The following is a 27,880-nucleotide window of genomic DNA, read 5'->3' as shown; positions in this document are numbered from 1 at the left end:
AATTAATATAAAAATATTAGAGACCAAATGATGCAATAAATTGTTGATAAATATATAGAAAGTACATTTATGTTTAGTATTACGCATGTAACATTGACAAATGTTTATTATTGTCTTTTGTATATTGGCCCACAGCAACGAATCAAATTGTACTGTGGAAGCAGCAACCTGATTGCTAGCCAAGGGTAAGTTTCATTTGCATCTGTTTTGATCTCCCATAATACATTGCAAATTGATGGCCGTTAATGTAAGATGCATTTTTATTTGTAAATAAACTTAATTTTTGTTGTATATTTTTGCATATTTTTTTATTAAATACATTGACCACAGTGTTCATTTCCAAAGTGAAAAAGACGGAACTTTGACCCTGTGCTTTTATGTAAATGTTTATGGTCAGCCACGTTTTTAACCCTGTGAGAAAAACATAGCCCCTAGTGCCCACACAGCACTGAAAAGTAAAGGCCAATTCTCACGCAAAGATAATAATCTTTCAAAGGATTGAAAGATTGAAAGTTTTAGCGATCATTTTGCATAAAGTGTTAATGGACACTAATGTCCATTAACACTTTATCATCTTCATCTGCACGTAAAAGGGCCTTTGAGAGCTGTTTGATGACCCAGCATGTGGGCTGGGCTCTGCAAACAGCTGCATTGTTCTCCTTGGGGCTGCATGCAGAATACAATATAATCTCCCTTCTCCTGCTGAGAACACAGCATGCAGTCTGTTGAGAGATACTTTATTTCTCTGCAGCCGAATGATGGATTTTAATTTCACCTTAAAATCATCGTTCAGACGAGAAGCAGATGATTTTGAGCAATATCGTTGCGTCTAAATGGGCCTTAATAGATAATAAAATTAGTGCAACAGGTTTTACAATATAGCATTGTGTGGGTTCTAAACAAAAGTAGAATCAGTCTGAACTTTAGAAGGAAAATATGTAAAATTTCTAGATGCAATCCATAGGAAAGAGGCGCAGCGGCACCTGATATCTACTAAAATGTCTCTTCTTTATTAAACGTGAAAAAAAAAACATCAAAGCAGCATTTCAAAAGCAAGACAAAAGCACTTGGTTGGTATTGAAATGCAGTTTTAATGTTTTTTTGCAGAGTCAATAAAAATAGAAACATTTTAGAAGCAATACAGTGACAGTCGGACCCTTTTAGTTTGGATTGAATATGTATGAAACGGTGATGGCTGGGGTGATGGCTGGGGTGATGGCTGGGGTGAAGGCTGGGGTGATGGCTGGGGTGATGGCTGGGGTGAAGGCTGGGGTGAAGGCTGGGGTGAAGGCTGGGGTGAAGGCTGGGGTGAAGGCTGGGGTGAAGGCTGGGGTGATGGCTGGGGTACTCCCCTGTTCCCTGCAGGTGCTCAAGCCCACCGCAGTCATCGAGAAAAACTCTCATCACCAGACATTGTGCTACTTGTGTAACTTTATTAACCAGATAACAGTATGAACAAACAAGGCCAAATCGGGACAGTAGATGTCTTTCAAATTCCCGTGTATTGGGATTCTCAAAGAATGTGTTTTACAGTCCCCATTCCCAGGTGTTTTCAAGAAAACATCTAGAGTCCCGAAACAGGTAAAACAAAGTCATTCCTGTTTACTAGGATGCAGTCAGGCCCGTCAGATGAACATTAAAGCCTCCCTCACAAAGGCGTTCGAGAAAGTGCCACAATTCCAACCACGGCGCTTTGCCCCGATTTAAATTTTGCTTTGGGCTGCAGCTTCCTGTGGTTTAGCATACCTCATCATTGATGAAGTGCACTAAACGCTGAAAAATAGAACAGACTCTATTCAAAAATCGTGGTACTGGAAAGCAGTCTAAAAGGCTCCATTGAAAAAATGGGAGCGTTATACTGCGATTAACGCGACACTGAAAACGCTGCGTTAATCGGTGAAAAATTGTCCGTGTGAGGGAGGCCTAAGTCTGTGGATATCCTATTTGCTCGGGGTTTATTGTTACTAAGTATCTTTCTCGCAACCCACTTCTTGGGTCAGTATCACTGTGGTTTCCTCCAATAAGGTAAATACCTTGTAGGATTGCTAGAGAGAGGACAACACAGCAAAACAGGTCTATTCATGGTTGTTCTTTCCTCTGTGCCTCCTCCTCTGAGCACTGCAGATTTAGCCTCCTTTCCCAGGAGCTCTATGCCTATATGGCTGCAGCCTTCCACACAGGACTGGGAGTAACCTTGCTCCAGGACTAACAGTGTTGCTGTCTTTTCACCTCCTTGCTTACACACACTCCGCCTCACCTCCTTTTCCTGCTCACAGACCAGCTTGCAGTGCTCTCTTCCTGCTCACAGACCAGCTTGCAGTGCACTCTTCCTGCTCACAGACCAGCTTGCAGTACTCTCTTCCTGCTCACAGACCAGCTTGCAGTGCTCCCTTCCTGCTCACAGACCAGCTTGCAGTGCTCCCTCGCCCTTATAAAGTAACAGATACTAACATATTGGTTTTGTTATCAGACTCAACAAAATCAAAAGATAATTGGCAACAGCAGTACCCCTCTTACAGATGTATCTATAGATATAGCAAAGCATAAACTGACCATTATCGCATCAAGAAAATGATCTGTGTCATAGTTTATTTGCCCTTTCAATAGTTTTTCAAGAACTTTTGTTCTGTTAGCATAAAATACAATAGCTTTTCAATGGTTTAAGGTAAAGTAACTTGCTACAGAAAGTTATCACGCCAAGTTAAACTTTGCTACATCTGTAACATTTGTTTTCATGTCACAAGACTTTATAGGTGGTAGCATTTATTACTGATCATGAAGTGTGTGATGAGGTCTTGCCCTGTTATATATGGATGCGGTTACCCCTTTCGCTCTTGTATTTCCTGCTTAAATTACCCCGAATCAGCTGCATTATAAGATGTCACATTTCTATGTGCATATTTGTACAAATCAAACTTTCACAGATCTTCCTTCGTCTTTTATGAGTTTTTCAGAAGTTATTAGTGCTTGATTTTAGATGAATAGCACCTGTCATCCAGATATCAAATGGTAGAACAGATGGATGTTGGAAGATCGAATTGTGTAGAATCTTAGAAATGATCATTACAATTCATGGGCAGCTGAGATAAAGAACGCTGCTTAGTTTTACTTTTGATTACCTCTGGGAAATTGCAGAAAAATCCATTTTACTTCTACTGTAAAAGTTAATTTCAATGGAAATGACTTCTTTCAAAACAAAACAATAGTAAGGACAAGAATTGGACATCAAGACCCTGGATGATTGGTTTAGAGATCTGCTTTCCTGGTGTTCAAGGTTTGCAAGTCTGCATTTATTTATCTACTTCTATTCCAGTAAAATAATAATATTTAAAAACCGGTAACGGTAATTTATGAACGGCGAGTAGGTGCTTCCTGCATTTTTATTTTCTTGGATATGGATGATCATCTGCCACTCATATTTACAGAAGCATTGTCTTACCTTATAGTGATATCATCCATATAGCAGAACATGAGGACATAAAAAATCACTTTAACTTATAGCAACACTCAAAGAAAACTTTTACCTTCCATACTGCTTAATTACCGTATATATTGGAGTACAAGCCTAGTTTTTCAGCACATTTTTTATGCTGAAAAAGCCCCCATCGGCTTATACGCGAGTGAGGTACAAAATAACCCCCCGGAATACTCACCTCCCAAGCTGCGTCTGTGTCCCCGGTGCGATGGTCTTCCCGGCGGTGTGGCAAGCTGCTTGAGAATTCTCTCCGCTGTCATCTCCCTGCTCGGCTTTGAATTACCCCGCTGTCAGCGCTGTGTAGGTAAGCGCTGTGATTGGATCGAGGGCCAGCCAATCACAGCCGGAGCTTGATCATTCACAGTCATTCAGTGGATGACATCACTGAATCGCTGTGATTGGTTTATTGAGCACTGGCTGTGATTGGCTGGCGCTCGATCCAATCACAGTGCTTACTTACACAGCACTGACAGTGGGGGAATTCAAAGCCTAGTAGGGAGATGACAGCGGGGAGAATTTTCAAGCAGCTTGCAGCACCCCTGGGGAGACCATCGTGCCTGGGACACAGACGCCTGCTGGGAGGTGAGTATTGCATTTTTTCTTTACCTAGTATATACTCGAGTCAGTAAGTTTTGCCAGTTTTTTGTAGTAAACCCTATTGACTCGGCTTATACTCGGGTCGGCTAATACTCGAGTATATACGGTATAGTTTACAAAGTTTTAAATTAATTTTGTATGCAGTACTAATACAACTCAGCGATAAAGTGCCTGTTATGGCCCATTCATATCTTGGAATCAGGGGTTTTTTTTCAGTCAATCCTGGTCATCAAGGGTTAAACATCTCCCTGCTTGTGGTTGATGATTGAAAGCCCAACCAGCTTATCAGTAACTATATTAGGGTTGTTTAGCTGATGGGTTGGCTAGGTTGATTGACAGCCCAGTCAGCCAATTTAAAAACTTTCTTATGGTATATAAATCGGCTCCTCCTTGCCGAGGGCGCCAGTTATACTTCTGGTATTCTGACCCTGTCAGAATTCTCAGTATACCTGTCTGATTGTCTGTTTTTTTCAACTATCTGTATCCCTGTCAGTAGTCAGATTGTCTGTTTGTTAGTGCTCTGCATCCAATCCTTCTATATTCTCTGGTCCGGTCCCCTAGTTCCTCTGTAGAGGGGTACAGGGGGTAGACTTCTATATATTAATGGGTTAAGATGAGCATGCTATATGCTCCACTCCATTTTATTTGTTAGCCATGTTTAAAGTCTTGTTTGCCCTCCATGTGTTGGGAGGAATCAAAGAATGTTAGAGTTGGAAGGGACCTCCAGGTCATCGAGTCCAACCCCCTGCTCAGTGCAGGATTCACTAAATCATCCCAAAGAGATATTTGCATGATGCCATATTGACCACAGGAACCATATGGCCAGATATAAAGGGTGGTTTCTGCTTTGACTGGGGTGTGATGCAGTTAACAAGTGAGTGAGCACTGAAAGCAGAAGAGTATGCCAAATTGAGTTAGAGATCTTGCCTCTACAAAGACTTGAGACGTGGGAAACCACAAGGTGCAGCAGACACACTCCGCAGGGAGAACCCAGAAGTACTGATCCTGTTGACAATAAAAGTTACTAGTTTTGAAAGAATAATAAGATGGAAGTCCATGCTTATTCTGTGGATGACTTGAAACAGCCAAACAGCTAAGGACCCCTGTCCCCAGACCATAGGCCAGTCCCCCTAGACTTTAGACCTGCTGACCCAGAACCTGCTACCCTAAGCACTAGCCTGCAGGTTCTTCACCACTCTGTTGTCAGATCTTGCCACGTGCAAATAGTGGGGTTTCCCTTTTCAGGGGCCATTGCTCCACTGACGGATCCATTCCTGGAGGTTAAGGGGGTTCCATTCCGTCTTGTACTTCGTTATTCTCTCCTGACACCTTTCTAAGTCTGAGTCTACCAACCCTAAGTCCCTCACATACATGTTGTCCTCACTGCCCTTGTGTCCAGTCTTCCATAGTTTTTGTCTTTATTCGTTGGCAGTCCTATACAGATGTCACAGTGCTCAAATGACAGTACTGTACATTGCTGAAAACCAAGATAATATGTCCAAAGCATACAACTGAGGGCTTAATTGTGTTTTAGTCCTGTTATACGAGCGTGGTAATCCCGGCCGCATAATGGGACAAAACGAAACCACTGATTTCAATTGATTTCAGTGGTTTAATTCTCACTGTCAGGATTCTCACCAGTTAATTGTACGGTAGAGAAAAGATAGGACTTGTCCTACCTCTCCCACACCTAGTTAATACTACATGCAAGAAAGATAGGGCAGGGCCTTTCTTTTTATGGCAGGACCTTTCTATGGCACAGAATTTGAACAGCTGGTAAAGAAAAAAAAAAGTTGTTCATGTGCAACTACTCTCGCTGGTATGGAGTGTAGATGCGTACAAATGACTTTTTTCTCTTCTCTGGCTCTTTTAACTCCACGCCATAGCGCAAGAGTTTGAAAAAGATAGCAGGAATATAAGTCCTACCCGATCTTTCCCGAACTTAGTTAATACTTTGTTCAGGAAAGCTAGGGCAAGTCTTATCTTTTCTTGTTCATACAATTAACAGGCGAGAATCCCGATCGCAACAATGAAACCACTGAAATCAATTGAAATCCGTGGTTTCATTTTGTCCCGTTATGTGGCAGTGATTATCACTGACGCATAACGGCTCTAATAAACATTTATGTGCTTAAGCCCTTAGGAATAGATTCAGCTCTCTGCTTTAGTGGCTTTGCAGATGCAGCTGTATAGATGAGTTGAAGCAATGTACATGAAACATAGTTCTCCAGGTTAGTTCTGGTTATGCCAATAGAGGTTGAAATGGTTTTATTGAGCCCCAACAACTATATTTTCTTTATAGAGGGTGTTTCACTTGAGGCACAACCAAGTAATGTCACAATATTTGTGCCCAGGACAATTATATATTACAAGAGTGAATACTGATGCCTACCTTGGTTCTGGGTGAGCTCAGAGTTGACAAAAAAGTTGTTTAAAATGGGCACTGCTGACCTCCAAACACTTCTGAACCTGCAACAAGGACAGGCTAATTGTTAACATAGACTGTGCAAAACAAGACCAGAAGATAGATGCTGCTCAGAGAACATTGACACATGCAATGTCAGGCAGATTTTACAAAAAATAATCACAACTGACATATTTCAACTCTGGAAGAAAACCTTTTTCCAGGATTCAAACGTGTTTGTGATATGGAAAATAGATTGTTCTTTGCAAAGTTAGCCTGTCATTGCATGTGTCAATGTCCTCTGAGCACTGCCTATCTACTGGTCATGTTTTGCACTATCTATGGTACCAGAATGGTGTGAGTTTCAAGGGGAGGAACCCTCTCCCCTGATAGGACTAGAGTAAAGCTTGCAGCTCTACCATTGGGTTTACATTTCATTTTTTAAACTGATGTTATATAGTTGCGTTCACCTATAGCACAACCAGGAAGAAATGTGTACTGGACTCATGGACAGATATAACATAAAGACTGACGACCAATACACGCAACAAGCATACATGCACACATAACCAGATAGAATAGCTATAAAGGCGCAAGGTATTGGTTCATGAATTGGCCAAGACACTTAAGCCCACAGGCCCACCCACAAGGGTCCTTGTTGTCTTGTGGGTCCCTACTCTCACAAGACAACTACCACGTGAAACCTGCCTGCAAGCAGGGTGATCGTCCCTAGAGGGACAGCCCCACGCTGGAACCTAGAGACCTACCTCGCCATAGATGACAAATGATTCCCAGCAGGACAGGATGCATCTCACACCAACATGCCAGGAATTTGCATGCAAGACAGAACAGGACTGTTCATACACCTTGTCTGGCCACCTGCACTGACCCAATGAACACATCACTGTTCACACACAGAACAGGCATGAAAGAAAGCAAAACTCTAGAGTAAAGGGAAAGCAGTCTCCTCTAGCCAGAGGTGCTGGTATATATGAGCAGCAGACTAGTGAGGATTGGCAGTCTGGAGAAATCCACACCCAAACAGCTCAATTAATCCCACCTGTAAAACTGTGCTGGTCAAAACCCATATAGAAGAACAGATCCCAGCAACACAACCTGACAATAACACAAAAATGACTGCATTTCAATATGTGGAACAAGTAGTCTGTTTTTTAGATAATACAGGCATTCAGCCACTTCATATGTCTAGAGCAGGGGTGGGCAATTAATTTTCCCATGGGGCCACATGAGAAATTGGAATGGTTTTAGAGGGCCAGACCAACATACGAAGGCTCCATGCACATTGCCTTAATGGGGCCGTATTCCAGCCGCCCGATTTGCGGCCAGAATACGGCCGCCATTGAAAATGAATGGCGCTGTAATACGGCGCGGTGAACACCCGGTGTTTCACCCCGTTTTACGGCGCGGCCCCCGTGTCTGCCAATGGAGAGGGGAGCGGTAAGGAGCACTCCCATCTCCACTCAGAAGTTACAGTGGCATCACTTAGGGCTCATGTCCACGGGGAAAAGAAGAATTAAAATCCGCAGTGGATTTTAACTCTTCTCCCGCGCGCGGATCCGCACCCCATAGGGATGCATTGACCACCCGTGGGTAGATAAATACCCGCGGATCGTCAATAAAAGTGATTTTAAAAAAAATGGAGCATGAAAAAATCTGGACCATGCTCCATTTTCATGCGGGTCTCCCGCGGGGACGGCTCCCGCGGGCTTCTATTGAATCCTATGGAAGCCGTCCGGATCCGCGGGACACAAAAATCACATTTTACTTACCCGCTCCAGTTCTTCTCTTCGGCGCCGCGCCATCCTCTCTCAGCCGCGGCCGGATCATTTTGCTTCGGCCCAGCGCATGCGCGGGGCACGTCACCGACGTCATCGTGCACATCCGCCGAGCCAAAGAATGAAGATCCGGCCGCGACGAGAGAAGATGACGCCGCCGCGAAGAGAAGAAACGGAGCGGATGGGAGGTGAGTTTATTGTCATTTATTTGTATTTTCAGCGCTCATGTCCGCGGGGCAGGAGGGACCCGCTGCAGATTCTACATGTAGAATCCGTAGCGGGCCCGATTTTCCCCGTGGACATGAGGCCTTAGTTTCGCTGCTTCCCGTTGCTGACACCGGACTCATTGGTGAGTCACCAGGACACTCTTTGCGGGCCGGTCCGAGCTATTCAGTGGGCCGGATGTGGACCGCGGGCCGTGCTTTGCCCAGGTCTGGTCTAGAGCATCAGTAATGGGGGCCTATGGGAACCTCAAAACTCAATAGCAATTCTGCTTAATAATATTTGTTCATCATCTTTGATATCTATGGACTGGAAAACAAATTCTCTAAAAATTGACAATCATATTCTCACTTCTAGGATCTTCCTATGTGAAATATAGACTAAATTAGAATTGTCTTCAAAATTATTTTATTCTGCAAGTAATCATTCTGCCCCTATCACATGATCAGGAGGAGGATTTTAGGAATATGATTATGATCCTTTTAAAGGGGACTACCAACCAACAATAAGTGTCAGACCCCAAAAGATTGTAAAACACCCCCAGAGATTTTTTGCATATCTCCTCAACTGGATCTTAGCCAATCCAATTAGCAAAAGGTCTGGTAACCTTAATGTTATTCAATTTTATTTTAGGGCTCAGTCACGCAGGCGCCGATCCGCCAATCTTTCTGAACGATAAAGACGGCCACAACATGTGCGGATGAATCTCTGCATGACCAGCTCCATTGCCAGCCATGTGTTCTTTTTTCCGGCCGGTGCGGAGAGTCGTCCGCACCTGCAGTGCGATCATCTTATCATCCAGAAACACGGGCGGATCGGCGCCCATGTGACTGAGTCCTTATACTGTTTTGCCTTGCATTGTATTTCATATTTCTTTTTATCCTTTTGTATTACACCTTTTTGCATCACACCTTTTGTATTAAAGCTTAAAACGTTCATAAGTGAGGTCCTTATATGTTCTTTGAAGTCTTTAGGCTTTAATAAAATGCAATCTTTTGACTGCTGGAGAACAGCGAGTGCCTGTGTGAAACAGTACTGTACCAGAATCAGAAGGCAATGGTCTTGCTAAATAATTGGCATATTGTGGTAGCGTGTATTTAGGGACAGGGGTGTGATTTATGCTCCATCCCAAAATAATTGGGAGATTGAGAGGGAGAAAGAAGATAAAGTAAATCAAACCCTTGCAGTCATGTCCATGTCATGTGTGATATGTGACCGTGTAGATTCTGGTCTCTGAGCTGGTGTGGACTATTACTTTTATGACTGAATTGCTGTTCCTAGATGTTGCCATGATAACAGTGTTAACAGTTGATGCCTGTGGGGCAATTCTAGACAAAAAATTGAACAATTTAACGTTCCAGCAAGTTTATATTTGCTCTCTCTGCTTTCCATTTTATAAGTAAAGGCTGCCAAAGTGCTGAAAGTTAAAGTGTAAGAAACAGCAATTTTCAAAGTCAGTTCAGCTCAGGGTTGAAAAAAGCCTCAGGAGCAAAAGTGATAATAAAAAAACACCTTATATTTTACATTTAATTTTCCACTGGCTTTTTTTTTCCAAAAGTGCGCTGCACCAGCAGCCTGTCCCTAGCATTTCTGTACGGAAAATCACCTAACAAATCTGCTTACAGAGTATTAAGCATGACAAGCTGACATTTATTGCACCACAAAAAAAGGAACATCTTTACAGTCAGCAACTAAGGTTTGGTTCACATTCTGAAGTGGTGGAGGGAACTAAAGGTAAATTAAGTTTATGCATCCTGGAGTAAACCTGAGTCTTAGATGTAACGAACCACTTTATTCCTGACTCAGATGCATGCACAGACGATTGTATCAGTCAAAATTCAAGGTTTTACAGCTATTTTGCTTTTCAAAAAAAGTTTACAACACGAAATTAAACTTTGCTGCCCCAAAGCAAGAAAACCTTAACCCCTTGAAGGCACAGCAATTTTTTATATTATCATTTTTTTTTCCTCACCAACTTCAAAAAATCATAACTTTTAAATGTTTTCAGCAGCATACCCATATGAGGGCTTGTGTTTTTGCAAGGCACATAGTATTTTTCAATAATCTAATAATGTTTTGGAAAACTAAGACATTTCTAAGGGTGAAGAGATGTTCAAAATTGAAATTGGGCTATTTTTAGGAGGGGGTTGTTTTTTTGGTTGACCAAAAACACAATTTTGGCATTCCGTATTTTTTTTCCTGATGGTGTTCATCATACTGAATGAATAATGTAAAATGTTAAGATTTCGAACTTTTAAAATTGGGAGGATACAATTATGTTTTTTTATTGTTTATGGGAAAATTGAGAAAAGTGGCTATTGATTTTTTTTTTTTGTAATACTTAAAACATTAATTTTACCTTTCTTTAGCCCCTATAGGGATTTGAACTAGGGATTGACTAATCGCTTGTATAATATAAGCAATACTTCTGTACTGCATCAGCCAATTAAGCCTTGCCACAAAGAACGGAATCTCATCTAAACTGTCTAGTATTGCTGTATAATGTCTTCCATGTTGCAGTTGTTTATGTGCAGTGTATAGAAGACATTATAACAGCGGTTCCTCCAAACCGTTCCTGTTTTCCAGACCTCTAGACCTTCCCCAAGCTGCATCAGTTCTCTGGAATGTGCTTCCCTGAACAATCAGGTTAATCGTCAATATCAACAATTTTAAGAGTGGCCTAAAAAGAGTTAGGACTATCACATTCCCTCATCTAACTCTTCTCCTCTAACTCCTCTTCTATATTCTCAATTTAGAACTTGATCATCTCTCCAGTTATATTTATTTGCGACAACCTACAGTCATTAACCATACTATGCCAACTCAGGATCTCTAAGTGTCAACATAGGGGTTCAACATACCCCGACTGATAAATGTTATTTTTAAGAAAGTATAAGGCTGGCTTCACATGGGCATACACATATTAGCGCGCCTGAGCGGAACTACTCTTTTTTCTGTGTGCATTGGTGTACGTTATTGCGCTTTTTGTGCCCACAGAGCATGTTCATTTGCAGGTGGCAAACAAAGATTAAAATGGCAACTTAGTCTTAACGAGTTCCAGATGTGCTCTTTTTCCTGTGTAATTACAGAGTTAACGCATCCCCTTGCATATTGCACGTCCATTTGCGTACCCTCCATTGACATCTATGGGGAACTTTGATGCACAAATATGTAAAAAAATGCACGTGTGACATATAGAAATGTGAAAGAACCATTGAAATTAATGGGTTCTACTATCTGTGTATTGAGCACACAAATATTTCCATGTGAAGTAGGCCCTAATCATTGGACAGTAAAATAATATGTCATTGCTTTATGCTATAGAAAGAAACATACCGTGTTTTCCCGAAAATAAGACAGTGTCTTATATTAATTTTTGTTCAAAAAGGTTTAACTTTTTTACATGTATAGCTGCCTGGACACTATTTAAATTGACTTTTTAATTTAACTGTTAGCAGGGCTTAATTTTGGAGTAGGGCTTATATTTAAAGGATCCTCAAAAAGCCTGAAAAATCATTTTGCATCCTCAAAAATTCTGGAAAATCATGCTATGTCTTATTTTCAGGGTATGTCTTATTTTCAGGAAAACAGGGTAGTATTGAACAAAAAAATCATACAAAACAATTAAAAAGTAGAGAGAAAAAAATTAATATCCAAATAGAACAAATTTTCAAAGAGTGGAAGACAACACATGGGGATAGAGATGAGCGAGCACGCTCAGTAAGGCTTCACAATCGGCTTCACGTCGAGCGTGCTTGGGGGGGCGGCGTGGGATAGCGGGGGGAGAAAGAGATCTCTCTCACTCTCCCCCCGCTCCTCTCTGCTCTCCCTCGCACCTTCCGCTGCCCCCCCCCCCGGAGCCTGCTCGGACGAGAAGGCAGTTTCTCCAGAAAAGCGATGCACGCTTGAGTAACTGACCTTACCGAGCGTGCTCGCTCATCTCTAGTTAAATGTGTATTCATTGTATTACTATTATTATTAGTATTGTTATTATTATTTGTTTTATGTTTTTTTAATACAATAAACCCTTCCAATGGTCAGACCCTTTACTCTATTAATAAGTATTTTACATCTTGCAATACATATAAAAATGTAGCATTCCATAAAATAATAACAACCAAAAGCGCTAAAAATGACAAACTGCACAACATTGAAGAATATATTTGCTACGTTGTTTCTGTGTGTTGCAATTCCAAATCTAATTAAGATTTTTACATCTCATTAGCGTTGATAAAAATGTAGTGTCTGCTTATATACGGTAATAATGTAGTGAATTCTACTGAAAAATGATATTCATAACCTAAAGCAGCAGATGGAACGGAGCTCTACCGCCATTTATTTTCTATTTATAGTAGATAATGAGGTTGTTTGCTGATGTTCAAAAATATCTACAAAAAGTTTTGAAAATGCTTGTTTGCTGCATAATATAATTTTATTTTATGGAGGGGTTTGCCAGATGTACGACGCAGCTAACAAATTCGTGTACAGATTGCTAGCAGGTGGTAACTGCTTTAATTAATGTGGAACACGCAGCAGAGATCTTGGAAATAAACAACTCCGTTCAACTTCACTCTACATTTAGCAGATCTGCCAGCACGAATTGGACTTTGAAGCCCCGTTCACACAAGTAAAAGCTGCAGCAGGAAAATTTGTTGCAGATCTGTCCCATAATCTGCAGCAGAAATATGAAAGTTTGGTTTGATATGAACCCCAACCAAGCTTTTAGTAAAGTTCTACCCGAAACAGGGTTCTACTGGTTCAGTTCGCTCCACACTAGTCCTTCACACTGGTATATGACACTATCTAAGGCTGGGTTCACACTGGGCGTATTCCCGCCAGAAATCCCACGGTTTGGCCGCAGCAAAAACCACGAGATTTCCGCCGGGAGAAGCGCCGCGGAAAAACCCGCGGCGGCTTTAAAGCGGCCTGGCTGCTCGCTTTTCCGTTGCGGCCGGTGCTCCCATAGAGGAGAGCGCGGCCGCGACGGAAGTAAACAATAAATAGACATGCTGCATCTTTTGAAACCGCGGCAGCTGCGGCTTCAGCTGGACCTACCGCAGCGGATTGGCTGTCCCGTGTGGACGAGATTTCTGAGAAATCTCGTCCACATGGCTGGCTAATCCCGAGATTAGCGGCCACGGGCAGATTTGCCGCGGCGAAATTCCGCGCAGCAAAACCGGGGCAAATCCAACCTGTGTGAACCCAGGCTAAGAATTATAAAAGGCCTGTATAAAATGCTCAGAGTATTATACGGGGCTTGTACACTTAGATAGTGCTAAACACCAGTTTTATGGGTTTGGTGAAATTTCAGTTCGGTTCAAACTAATCCGGAGTAAATTGAACTTTTTGCAAAAGTTTGGCGAACTGGCTAAACCAAACTTTTCAAAACTTTGCCTATCACTAGTAGGGACTATGAAAGGGAACTTCATGCTGTAGGCACCATAAAGGGAGCTAATTACTGTGGGACCATGTAGGGGGAGTCACAGAGGGGGCTAATTACTGTGGGGAGATCACAAAGCAGACTAATTACTGTGGAAGTCACAAAGGGAAGCCTGTTACTGTGGGGACTACAAAGGGGGGCATGCTATCATGGGGCACAAAGTGGGCTTATTACTATTGAAGTTTATTCCTGTAGAATGTAAAAAAGGCATTGTGGTCTATCAAAAGGTACATGACTTACACACAAAAAATTTGCACTGCTCTACACGATGTTGAAAATGCGATGATGAAATGCAATTTTTTTCTCACATTTTTCACTGCAGTGTTGGGTCACTTTTGGCCTCAATGGCTACAGTCACCCTCATAAGCCAATTTCTACCAAATTCTGATAGATGTGTGGAGCAATTTGCCTCCATTCTTCAAGTAGAGATTCAAATAGTGATGTGGCAGATGATGGGTGCTCCCTATGGAAGGTTCTTATGCTAATGAATGTTCCAATGGCCTAAGACCTCCTGATCAAATATTTTGGCAGATGATGTGCATAATGCCTTCACAGCTGGTATAAGGCTTCATAGTCAATATTCTGTTCGTTTACAAGGTCTCCCTAAATATGGCTGCACTGCTCACACCAGATGGTTTCCATTTCTAAATAACATGGCCAACAGTGAACTTTTGAAGGCCCAAAAGTGCTGTTATGTCCCAAACTGATTGGTTTTCAGGTGACATCCCACCACTATACCTCATTGGAAGTCTGTCAACTCTACACCTCAAGGCATCTGATGTTTCTGTACTGGGGAATGCCTGTGGGATCCTTTCCTTTATACCTAATGCTCACACATCCGATGTGCACATCCCCTTCACCTGACAGCACAGTATCCGTGGATGTCCCAATACTTTTGTCAACATAGTGCATGTTTTAGCTTTCAATTCCCAGTCATTGTTACAAGGCTTGTATAAAGAGTCTAACAATGACGTACAGGAATGCTGCCCTCTAATAGGTGGCACTGCAGTGGTATTGTTCCATCTCCCTTATTTGCATATTACCTAGAGTAGCATAAATGGCCTTATAAGTGTCCTCACTCACTCACCTTATAGGTGCTCTCCCTAAGGAACAAAGATAGCGTTTCTTCCCCCCAAAGACAGTTGATAAAAGTTGGCAAGGTCTACCCATGTGCTAAAGCTTGCACGTTACATGCTGTATGCACAAGTACATGATTTTATTTTTTTCGTTTTAGTGTGAAAACTTTAGAAACATTGCACAGAGAACAAGACACCAAAACCCCTTAATATAATCACATCGTTGTTTACTCCATTCACCTCTTGCTGGAGATAACAGGCACTAATCATTTCATTCGGAGAGCCCGCACGTTATTATTCATGCTTTATCTTCAAAAGTTTCTCGACCCAGAAGGGCCGAGCAATAGAGACAGAAAGTTCATCGAATCCCAATTACTATGTCTGGTGAAGCCAGAGATGTCGCGTCTTAATGGAATTAGCCTGTCTTCTGGAGAATATTCTAATGTGACTTATAGATGAAGTAAATCTCTTTACCGCTAACTTCACTCCTTGCTGATCGTCGGGTGAATATAAAGAAGGACAGAAAGGTATTTTATGAGTTTCATGGCACTGCACGGTGTGACAAGAGAGAATAATGTTAATCCATTACAAAACAGTTCTGGGACATGTAACTATATTCAGAGTGTGGATATACATCTTCCATCTCCCGGATGATAACTACACCTCACGGAGTTGATGGGATATTATTTGCAATGTCTCCATTGAGCCATAAAGATAAAAATCCCAGAAGCTGAAGTGGAAGAGATACCTGACAATTCAAATCACAGCAAGAACGGCGCACGTCGGCGAGCTCCATCACTGATTGCCTTAATGTTGTCGACTTCCGACATAACATCTTTTGACATGGAGAATAATAATGTTCAAAAATCATTAGAATAAAGGAAATTTTATATCTGAAGTGGCGAATCACGGAGGAATGACTGAGAGCGCGTCTTGGCCGTAAAACCATCGCGTCTAATCTGAGCGGATCATTTTATTTATTTTTATGACAGTTTTGTGCATTGTAAATCCAGAGAGGGGAAGGAATCCAACAGAACTTAGTGTCCTTTATGTATTTTTAGTGTGTCGTTACTAAGAAGGTTAAAGCCTGGAACGGTTATGTTGAGAAGTGGAGAGGAAAGGTTTCTGGGAATGCAGATAGCAAATCTCGTTATAGTAGAAAAATCAGTTTAATCCCCATTTCTCAATTCCGAAAAATTAATATTCCCAATATGGCTGTCTCCGGAGTTGTGGCGCTCATGTTCATCCCCATCAATGAGTAACTGAATCTTCTGAAAGATGTTCATCATGATCTATTTCAATTTCTGGTATATTACTATAGTCAATGCTACATGCTCAGGAAATACTCAAGACTCTGAACGCATTGCGAGAAAATACAGTAGACATGTAGAGTATTATAGCTAATGAGAAATATATTTCCCTGGATGTTATAATGTTGCAATTCTAAATCTTTAAGGAACAGTCCAGGTATAATATATACAGTGTGTTATGCCGAGTGCAGGGCTTGAAGAGACAGAGCATGACCTACCTTGTCTGGAGGGCTACTGCTTTTCCTTGTTGAAAGAGCCAAGTAAGTGTGGGGATAGGCTATGCAGTGCTCCTCTGGGAAATTTGATATGCAAATGAGAGATGGTAGAATGCCCCTGCAGAACCATCTATTGGAAGGTAGCTTCCCCCTAAGTCAATGTCTGACTTTCTAATGGGATTTCCAACATGACTAAAGATACAAGCCAAACCTGAAACTTCTCCATAAGGAAAAGATACCCAGTTATAGATAAATGTTTCAGAGTTTTCAGCCTTTATCATTGTACAATAAGGTTCTGGATTGTCAGGTGAGACACGTGTGACATAGTTTGGGGGTCAGAAGAAGTACTGTTGCTCCTTGTGGAGAATTCCAAGTAGTCAAAAGGAGACTTATAGGCAATGTAATAGGACATTGCTATGCAAATATGAGATGGTACAATGCATCTACATTACCACATCATGGAAGGTAGCTTTCCTATAATTTGATATCCGGTCTTGTAATGTTCTAACCCACATGTGTCAAACACAAGGCCCGCGGGCCGAATCCGGCCCGCTGCCTTGTGTTATGTGGCCCGCGGCGTGCCGACGGCCGCTCACCACTGTAGTGATTACCAGCTGGGGTGCCGCAGCTCCCCGCTGGTAATCACACTGACAGCGCTGATCCCTTCTCCCCTGAGTCCCCTGCTCTTCAGTTCCGCAGGAGAGGACTCAGGGAGGAAGCGTGCCGTGCTACTCACTGATGTCAGTGCACACCCGGACACATATGAACTTTTTCCACAAGACTTCTGCACTTGTCAGCAATTCCAGCAATCTGATTGGGGAATCAGCCAACCCAGAGAACCAAACAACCAATCAGGTTGCTGGAATTGCTCAATAGTGCAGAAGTCTTGTGGGAAAAGTTCATATGCCACCCGGGCTCAGCACGATCCGAGGAGGAACGGTGCTGACAGCAAGGAGGAGGTAAGCACATGGCTGGGGAAGGGGGAAGTTAATATTGCTGCTGGGGGGTGAGGGTTAATATTGTTGTTGCTGGGAGAAGGTTAATAATGCTGATTGCTGCCGGGGCTGAGGGAGTTAATATTGCTGGTGTGTTGGGGGGGTGGGGGTTAAATTGTTGCTGGCAGGGGGTTAATATTGCTGCGGGGGTCGGGTGGGGTGGTAATATTGCTGGTGGGGGTGAATATTGTTGCTGGCAGGGGGTTAATATTGCTGCGGGGGTCGGGTGGGGTGGTAATATTGCTGGTGGGGGTTAATATTGCTGCTGGGAGGGGGTTAATATTGTTGCTGGCAGGGGGTTAATATTGCTGCCGGGTTGGGAAGGGGAGGAGGGGGGGGTGTTAATATTGCTGCTGGGTGGGTGGGGGTTAATACTGTTGCTGGGAGGGGGTTAATATTGGTGCAGGGGGGAGGGGTTAATATTGCTGGTGGGGGTTAATGTTGCTGTGTGGGGGGGTAATATTGTTGCTGGGAGTGGGTAATATTGCTGCTGGGAGGGAGTAATATTACTGTAGGGGTCGCTATTACTACTGGGGCCACTGTGGGGGTCGCTATTACTAACTGGTCTACTGTGGGGGTCAATATTTTTACTGGGGCCACTATCAGAGTCACTATTACTACTGCGACCACTATGGGGGTCACTATTAGGGCTCGTTCACACGGGCGTAATTGCATTTCGGTCGCACAAATACGCTACATATTTGCGCAATCGAAAATCGCTTATGCCTGCGTATTTGGGCACGCAGAAAAGAACGCAGATGGGCCCACTGAGATGGTGCGCAAATATGCATTGAATACATAGGCTTCCTGCGCATTCACCACGTATTTGCGCGGCCCATTCACTTCAATGCCTATCGGGGTGCGTAGTTTGAAACAAAATAGGTCATGCTGTGTGAGAATATACATTATGTGAATGAAATCATTGACATCAATGGCTTCTGTTCTCTGCATATTATGTACGCAAATACGCTGGTGTGAACGAGCCCTTACTGTACTGTCTTATAATCGGCCCTTTGAAGTTCACCAAAAACCTGATGTGGCCCCTGGTGAAAATGAGTTTGACACCCCTGTCTAACCGGTCTTGTAATCAGACTAAGGACATAAGACAACCAAGAAGAATAAAAAAAGACACCCATATATAAACAGCTGTTTCAGGGTTCTTGCCGCCTCATCAGTACAGAATAGGGTTCTGCTTGGGTGGGGGAAAGGCATATGATGTGGGTCAGGAGGGCTATATTTTCTCCTTGTGGAGAGCAACAAGTAGGCATTACTTCACTTATAAGTCATGTAATGCTTCTGTGGGAAAATTGGTATGCAAATGGGAGTTAGTACAATGTCTCATATTGGAAGCCAGCTTCCCCATAGGTCAATGTTTAAGCTTGTGAAAGGACTTGCAACATGACTAAGGGTACAAGTCAAACCAGAAATGTCTCCATAAGGAAAAGATACAGACATATGTTTCAGGGTTCAGGTTGCCTGGGCATAGGTCAGAGGTCAAGAGGAGTACTGTTCCTCCTTGTAGAGAATGCCAAGTAGGTGTAAGAAGACTTATAGACTATGCAATGCTCCTCTGGGAACTTGGTATACAAATGTGAGATGGTACAATGCATCTGCATTACCACTTATTAGAAGGCAGCTTCTCTATAAGTCCATGTCCGACACTCTAAGAGATCCTCCAACATGACTAAAGGCATAAACCAAACCAGAGAAATAAGGAAAAGACACTCATCTACAGGCAGCTGTTTCATCACCTTCTTGCCCTCTCATCACTGCAGAGCAGGTTCTAGTTGGCTGGCAGAGAGGATTGCTTTGTGCGTTGGGAGGGGAATCTTTCAAGTAGGTGTAAGAAAGCTTATTGGCCAAGCAATGGTCCTCTGGGAATTTTGGTATGCAAGTTAGAGATGGTAAAATTCTACTACAGTGTCACCCATGGAAAGGTAGCTTCCCTAACTGTCTGTCTCATTTTCTTAGGCTTGTGTATCACATGCTGATATCAGTAAACCCTGCACCCTGTTACAAGTGACAAATGTATTAGGAGGCTCTGTGCGCCAGATACAAATTTACACCAGCTAGGATCTGGGGTCTAGAGAAACAGGGGCCAAAGGTTTCTGGTTCTTTAGGCACCTCGAAACACACAGTTTATGTGTCTTCTCAATTCATAGTTTCAAGATATCACAATTACAGCATTCTCAGAAAGATTTTGACGTGTATGCTGCCGTACCTCTTTCTTTGAGTAGATTATAGTAAATGTGATAGGCCATGCTCCCTAAAGCCAGGCCCCAACTACTTTTTAAAAAAGTTGTGCTGGGTGGGACATACATGTCCAAAAAGTTCCCATTTTGGCACCTTCAAATTTGGGACACCAGATTTCCGGTATCCTTGGCTTGTTAAATAGGCCCCTTTGTCTATGCTTCAAATTCTAGTAGGCCTTGCAACATGATAAAAGCAACCCTCTGGTTTCAGGACAAAATTCTGCACTGGAACAGGAGGAGCAGGGGATATATTACGTGCTTATATTTTTCTCTGCCGCTTTTTCAATCCACTGGTTTTGGGCCAAGTTTTGGGCCATCCAAGATGGCTGCAACAATTTTTGAGCTATCTAATATGCAGCTGATTGTCCAGTGCTGATCACATAAGCAGCTCTGGCCAATCAGAGATCAGGTATAGTATATTTGTAGTCTAAGACAACAAATGCACTATGAGGATTAGGTAGTCTGAAGATTGTGTCGTCCATCTTAAATGGCTGAAAACAGGACTTGGAACCAACAGATCAGAGAGACTGCAGGTAATATACACCCCCTATCCACCTGAAGTCCTAGGACAGAATTTTGCCCCGAAACTGGATGGTCGCTGAAAAAAAGGTAATTTTTTGTGGCCATGGAGCTGATGGAGAGGATTCATAGATGATGGGGTGGGAAACAGATGACAGACTTCCTGTAAGGCCTCTTGGACATCGAAGGGGTCAGTTGGAGAATCTTTGGTTGGACTGCAGCATTGATCAATTGAATATTGTTGTTCATTTACTACAAAAGGAAGGCAGAAGAAAAGATTTCTTTATTTGCTGATTTGAGGGTCTTCAAACAATGAAGCTCCGACATAGTAATATACGGTATAACAAAGAGTTATCAGGTTAATAAAAAATTTTGAGCTTCAGCTTTTATACCATTTTTTATGGAAAATGTACCAAATCTACATAAACATGGCTGCTTGTACCGCTGACTCCGCACACCTCTTACTGGTAGACAAAACAACATCGTCTGGAGACATTTATTATTGTAACATGTGAGGACTGAAGATTAAAGGAACCGAGATAATAACCTCTGGGGAAACGCAAGAAACAGATTTCATTATCTATGCAAAAAGAAAACATTTTAAATAAGCGACCTAAAAACTCTCAGGGGGTCTAATTGAAGGTGATGGTGCAGCACTTCTATCAAAGGATGACCTAACTAAATCATACACAGAAGCAAAATCTTATTACTCTTTCTTCTTGTTTGGGAACTTAAAGAGACTCTGTCACCATTTTTTTTTTGCAGCCCTGACTAAGAGCTCCATACAATAGTGCCAATCACAATGATTACAGTGATATGTCTGCTATGTGTATCTGTGCAGTAGTTTGGGAGAAACCTGCTTTTAATAAGTAGCAGCTAGACAGACATAGAACTAATAATAGAATTTGAGAAGTTTAAAGTGTTAGGCCTTAGTCAGACGGGCGTTTTTTCGCGCAATTTGCGCATCGAATGTCACATGCGCAAATCGCGTGACCGGCGGCGAAAAATCGTGGGAAAATTGTCGCAGCAAAACGCCCGTCTGACCGGAGAAAAATCGCCGTGCGCATCAAAATGCGCATGAAACTTAGACTGACCGGCGAAAAAAATGATTTTGGTGCGCACATAAAACGCCGAACGCAGATAGGCGCAATTTGCGAATCGTCGTGTCCTATAATTTATCGCATATCTGCATAAAAAGCGGACATGTGACCAATACCATAGCGAACCATTGGTTCTATATATGCGCGAATCGCATGCGCATGCACAAATCGCGCGAAAAAACGCCCGTCTGACTAAGGCCTTACAATGTATAAAATTATAGATTAGACGAAGATCAAAGTTTTGTAATTGCCCAGCCGGAGCCCAGACCTGAATCCCATTAAAAAGCTTTTGGTCAACCTGAAGAGGGCGCTACATAGGAGATGCCATCACAATCTGAGTTTGGGGGGGTTTTTTGCAAGGAAGAGTAGGAAAAGATGACAAAGTCAAGATGTGCCATGCTGATAGACACCTACCCAAAAAGACTGAGTGCTGTTATGAAGTCATCAACAAAAGGTTACATAAACAAAGTATTAGTTTTAGGGTGTGCATACGTATGCAATCACATAATTTTAGCTTTTTTTTTTTAATTTGTCCACCCTAAAAAAATTTTGTTTGTTGTCTAATGGAATTGTACAGATAATGGCCGCCTGCACACGAGCGTTCCGGATTCCACTCGCGGATTTTCACGCGCGTATGGTACCTAAATGTGCTTGCGGATAGGTGCGGATATACGCGGATGTGTTGCGGAAAAAAACGCGCAGAAAAATCCGGAAGACACCCTTATTGTAAACCCAACCCCTAGAGAACTGCCCATTCCCTGGAAAGCAGCTTAAAAACCAACACCCAGACTCTGTTTTGTCCCTCTTGCTTGTGTGAGCACCGTTAAATTATTCTGGCAACATGCTTTCACCCGGTGAGCAGATGTCTTTGTGGGCATGGTTGATCCATGTAACTTTTTTCGGACGTACTGCGGTAACGGAGGAGGAAGAGCCCCCCGGGAAAAAAAGGAGGTACTGGGTGCACCCTGGCTGGTGTCTGCTGGCTGCTCTCTGGTAGATGAGGGGACTGAAAGGACAGATCTGCAGTTGAAATGTGCCTGTGAAGCTCTGCTGTGTGTTGGGACGCCTCCTACCATGCCTACTTCCTATAGTCATAGCAACCAGTGACTCCATCTGCAGCTGCACTGCGGATGTACTGCGTGAAAAAACGCACCCATTGGCCGCCTGCAGACGAGCGGAAATCCCGCCGCGGGATTTCCCGCGGGATTTCCGCCGCTGAAAGTCTGCATAGGAGTGCATTACAATACGCACTCCTATGCAGACGGCCGCGGTTTGGCCGCGCGAAATCTCGCGCGGCAAACAAACCGCGGCATGTTCTAATTTTGTGCGGAGCACGCACTCACCTGGCCGCCGGCTCCGGTCTGCGCATGCGCCGGCTGCGCGGCAGCCGGCACATCAAAGAGCCGGGGCCGCCAGGCACGGGTGAGTACGCGCTCGCCCCTGCAGGCTCTGGGGTCGGATCGCGCGGCGAGATTTCTCGCTGCCGGATCCGACCCGCTCGTCTGCAGGCGGCCATTCACTTGTATTGGAGGCTTCACGCGCATGATCCGACCAAAATTAGAACAGGTCGCAGATTTTTTCACTCGCGTGAAAAAACGCGATACACATCCGTCCGTCTGGGGACAACTGCGGATCCTCATAGGAGTATATTGGCTGCGGTCTGGGGCGGATTATGTGCCTAAAATCACGCGCTTGAAATTCTCTTCGTGTGCAGGCACCCAATGGCTAGAGATGAGCGAGCACGCTCAGATAAGGCGGTTACCCGAGCGAGCATCGCTCTTCTCGAGTGACTGCAATCGTCCGAGTAGGCTCTGGGGGGGTGGCGGAGGAGAGCGGGGGGAGATCTCTCTCTCCCCCCACCCCCGTTACCCCCTGCCACTGCGATGCTCGCTTGAGTAACTGCCTCTTCCGACCGTGCTCGCTTATCTCTAATAATGGCCCATATTAAAAGTGGAAATACATCTGAAATGATTAGAGATGAGCGAGCACCAAAATGCTCGGGTGCTCGTTACTCGGGACGAAATTATCGCGATGCTCGAGGGTTCGTTTACGTTTCGAGTAACGAACCCCATTGAAGTCAATGGGCGACCCGAGCATTTTTGTATATCGCCGATGCTCGCTAAGGTCTTCATTTGTGAAAATCTGGGCAATTCAAGAAAGTGATGGGAACGACACAGCAACGGATAGGGCAGGCGAGGGGCTACATGTTGGGCTGCATCTCTAAGTTCCCAGGTCCCACTATTAAGCCACAATAGCGACAAGAGTGGGCCCCCCCCCCTCCCAACAATTTTTACTTCTGAAAAGCCCTTATTAGCAATGCATACCTTAGCTAAGCACCACACTACCTCCAACAAAGCACAATCACTGCCTGCATGACACTCCGCTGCCACTTCTCCTGGGTTACATGATGCCCCCCCCCCCCCGCACGACCCAGTGTCCACAGCGCACACCAAACTGTCCCTGCGCAGCCTTCAGCTGCCCTCATGCCACGCCACACTTATGTCTATTTATAAGTGCGTCTGCCATGAGGAGGAACCGCAGGCACACACTGCAGAGGGTTGGCACGGCTAGGCAGCGACCCTCTTTAAAAGGGGCGGGGCGATAGCCCACAATGCTGTACAGAAGCAATGAGAAATCCAATCCTGTGCCACCTCCATCAGGAGCTGCACACGTGGGCATAGCAATGGGGAACCTATGTGCCACACACTATTTATTCTGTCAAGGTGTCTGCATGCCCCAGTCAGACCGCGGTTTTTTATAAATAGTCACAGCTGGGTACAACTCCGCAATGGGAATTCCGTGTGCACCCACAGCATGGGGGGCTCCCTGGAACCCACTGGCGGTACATAAATATATCCCATTGCATTGCCCATCACAGCTGAGGTAATGTCGTGCTTAATGCAGGTGGGCTTCGGCCCACACTGCATGCCCCGGTCAGACTGGGGTTCTTTAGAAGTGGACACATGCAGTTACAACTCCATGTGGACCGACAGCATGGGTGGCTCCCTGGAACCCACCGGCGGTATATAAATATATCCCATTGCATTGCCCAACACAGCGGATGTAACGTCAGCTGTAATGCAGGTGGGCTAAAAATTAATTTGATTACACTGTAGGCGAGGGCCCCCCAAAATTGGTGTACCAACAGTACTAATGTACCTCAGAAAAATTGCTCATGCCCAACCAAGAGGGCAGGTGAAACCCATTAATCACTTTGGTTAATGTGGCTTAATTGGTAACTAGGCCTGGAGGCAGCCCAGTTAAAATAAAAATTGGTTGAGATGAAAGTTTCAACGCTTTAATGAGCATTGAAACGTATAAAAATTGTTTACAAAAATTATATGAGTGAGCCTTGTGGGCCTAAGAAAAATTGCCCGTTCGGCGTGATTACGTGAGGTTTCAGGAGGAGGAGCAGGAGGAGGAGGAGGAATATTATACACAGATTGATGAAGCAAAAAGGTCCCCGTTTTTGATGGTGATAGAGAACGATGCTTCCATCTGCGGGTGCAGCCTACGTATTGCTTAGGTATCGCTGCTGTCCGCTGGTGAAGAAGAGAAGTCTGGGGAAATCCAGGCTTTGTTCATCTTGATGAGTGTAAGCCTGTCGGCACTGTCGGTTGACAGGTGGGTACGCTTATCCGTGATGATTCCCCCAGCCGCACTAAAGACCCTCTCTGATAAGACGCTAGCCGCAGGACAAGCAAGCACCTCCAGGGCGTACAGCGTGATTTCAGGCCACGTGTCCAGCTTCGACACCCAGTAGTTGTAGGGGGCAGAGGCGTCACGGAGGACGGTCGTGCGATCGGCTACGTACTCCCTCACCATCCTTTTACAGCGCTCCCGCCAACTCACCCTTGACTGGGGACCTGACACAGTCTTGCTGGGGAGCCAGAAAGCTGGCAAAGGCCTTGGATAATGGTCCCGTGCCTGCGCTGTACATGCTGCCTGATCTCTGCACCTCCCCTGCTACCTGGCCCTCGGAACTGCGCCTTCGGCCACTAGCGCTGTCGGATGGGAAGTTTACCATCAGTTTGTCCACCAGCGCCCTGTGGTATAGCATCATTCTCGAACCCCTTTCCTCTTCGGGAATGAGAGTGGAAAGGTTCTCCTTATACCGTGGGTCGAGCAGTGTGTACACTCAGTAATCCGTAGTGGCCAGAATGCGTGTAACGCGAGGGTCACGAGAAAGGCATCCTAACATGAAGTCAGCCATGTGTGCCAGGGTACCTGTACGCAACACATGGCTGTCCTCACTAGGAAGATCACTTTCAGGATCCTCCTCCTCCTCTTCCTCCTCCTCTGGCCATACACACTGAAAGGATGACAGGCAAGCAGCATGTGTACCCTCAGCAGTGGGCCAAGCTGTCTCTTCCCCCTCCTCCTCATGCTCCTCCCCCTCCTCCTCCTCCTCAACGCGCTGAGATATAGACATAAGGGTGCTCTGACTATCCAGCGACATACTGTCTTCCCCCGCCTCCGTTTCCGAGTGCAAAGCGTCTGCCTTTATGCTTTGCAGGGAACTTCTCAAGAGGCATAGCAGAGGAATGGTGACGCTAATGATTGCAGCATCTGGGTAGACTCCTCAAAGTTTCCAAGGACCTGGCAGACGTTTGCCAACCAGGCCCACTCTTCTGTAAATAATTGAGGAGGCTGACTCCCACTACTCCGCCCATGTTGGAGTTGGTATTCCGCAATAGCTCTACGCCTCTCATAGAGCCTGGCCAACATGTGGTGCGTAGAGTTCCACTGTGTGGGCACGTCGCACAGCAATCGGTGCACTGGCAGATGAAACCGATGTTGCAGGGTCCGCAAGGTGGCAGCGTCCGTCTTGGAGTTGCGGAAACGTGCGCTAACCCGGCGCACCTTTCCGAGCAGGTATGACAAGTGTGGGTATCTTTTCAGAAAGCGCTGAACAACCAAATTAAAGACATGGGCCAGGCATGGCACGTGCGTGAGGCTGCCGAGCTGCAGAGTCTCCACCAGATTACGGCCGTTGTCACACACGACCATGCCCGGTTGGAGGCTCAGCGGCGCAAGCCAGCGGTCGGTCTGCTCTGTCAGACCCTGCAGCAGTTCGTGGGCCGTGTGCCTCTTCTCTCCCAAGCTGAGTAGTTTCAGCACGGCCTGCTGACGCTTGCCCACCGCTGTGCTGCCACGCCGCGCGACACCGACTGCTGGCGACATGCTGCTGCTGACACATCTTGATTGCGAGACAGAGGTTGCATAGGAGGAGGAGGGTGGTTTAGTGGAGGAAGCATACACCGCCGCAGATACCACCACCGAGCTGGGGCACGCAATTCTGGGGGTGGGTAGGACGTGAGCGGTCCCTGGCTCTGACTCTGTCCCAGCCTCCACTAAATTCACCCAATGTGCCGTCAGGGTGATATAGTGGCCCTGCCCGCCTGTGCTTGTCCACGTGTCTGTTGTTAAGCGGACCTTGGCAGTAACCGCGTTGGTGAGGGCGCGTACAATGTTGCGGGAGACGTGGTCGTGCAGGGCTGGGACGGCACATCGGGAAAAGTAGTGGCAACTGGGAACCGAGTAGCGCGGGGCCGCCGCCGCCATCATGCTTTTGAAAGCCTCCGTTTCCACAAGCCTATACGGCAGCATCTCCAGGCTGATCAATTTGGCAATGTGCACGTTTAACGCTTGAGCGTGCGGGTGCGTGACAGCGTACTTGCGCTTGCACTCAAACAGTGGCACTAGCGACGTCTGGAGGCTGCGCTGAGAGACATTGCTGGATGGGGCCGAGGACAGCAGAGGTGAGGGTGTGGGTGCAGGCCAGGAGACGGTAGTGCCTGTGTCCTCAGAGGGGGGTTGGATCTCAGTGGCAGGTTGGGGCACAGGGGGAGAGACAGTGGTGCAAACCGGAGGCGGTGAACGGCCTTCGTCCCACCTTGTGGGGTGCTTGGCCATCATATGCCTGTGCATGCTGGTGGTGGTGGCTCCCCAGCTGATCTTGGCGTGACAAAGGTTGCACACCACTGTTCGTCGGTCGTCAGGCGTCTCTGTGAAAAACTACCACACCGTAGAGCACCTTGACCTCTGCAGGGTGGCATGGCGTGAGGGGGCGCTTTGGGAAACAGTTGGTGGATTATTCGGTCTGGCCCTGCCTCTACACCTGGCCACCGCACTGGCTCGGCCAGTGCCCACACCCTGACTTGGGTCTCTGCGTCCTCGCCCGTGTCCACGTCCTATAGGCCTACCCCTACCCCTCAGCATGGTGTATTACCAGTAGTGCAGAAACAGAACGCTGTAATTAAATGTGCCGCTTATTGGCCTGTGGTTGGAGGCTGACTTCGCTTACAGAACGCCAGGAAATAATTTTGCGCAAGCCTGCTGTAACACTTAGCTGGCTGCTTATGAATTAGGAGGACTACTACACCCAGCACAGACCCAGAACACTGAGGACAGTCACAGGCAGCCCAAATAGATTTTTTTTCCCCAAATGTTTTTGGAAAGGCCCACTGCCTATATTC

Source organism: Eleutherodactylus coqui, chromosome 12, assembly GCF_035609145.1.
Source record: "Eleutherodactylus coqui strain aEleCoq1 chromosome 12, aEleCoq1.hap1, whole genome shotgun sequence".
NCBI classification, from domain to species: Eukaryota; Metazoa; Chordata; class Amphibia; order Anura; family Eleutherodactylidae; genus Eleutherodactylus; species Eleutherodactylus coqui.
Note: the sequence above shows the minus strand (reverse complement) of the source record.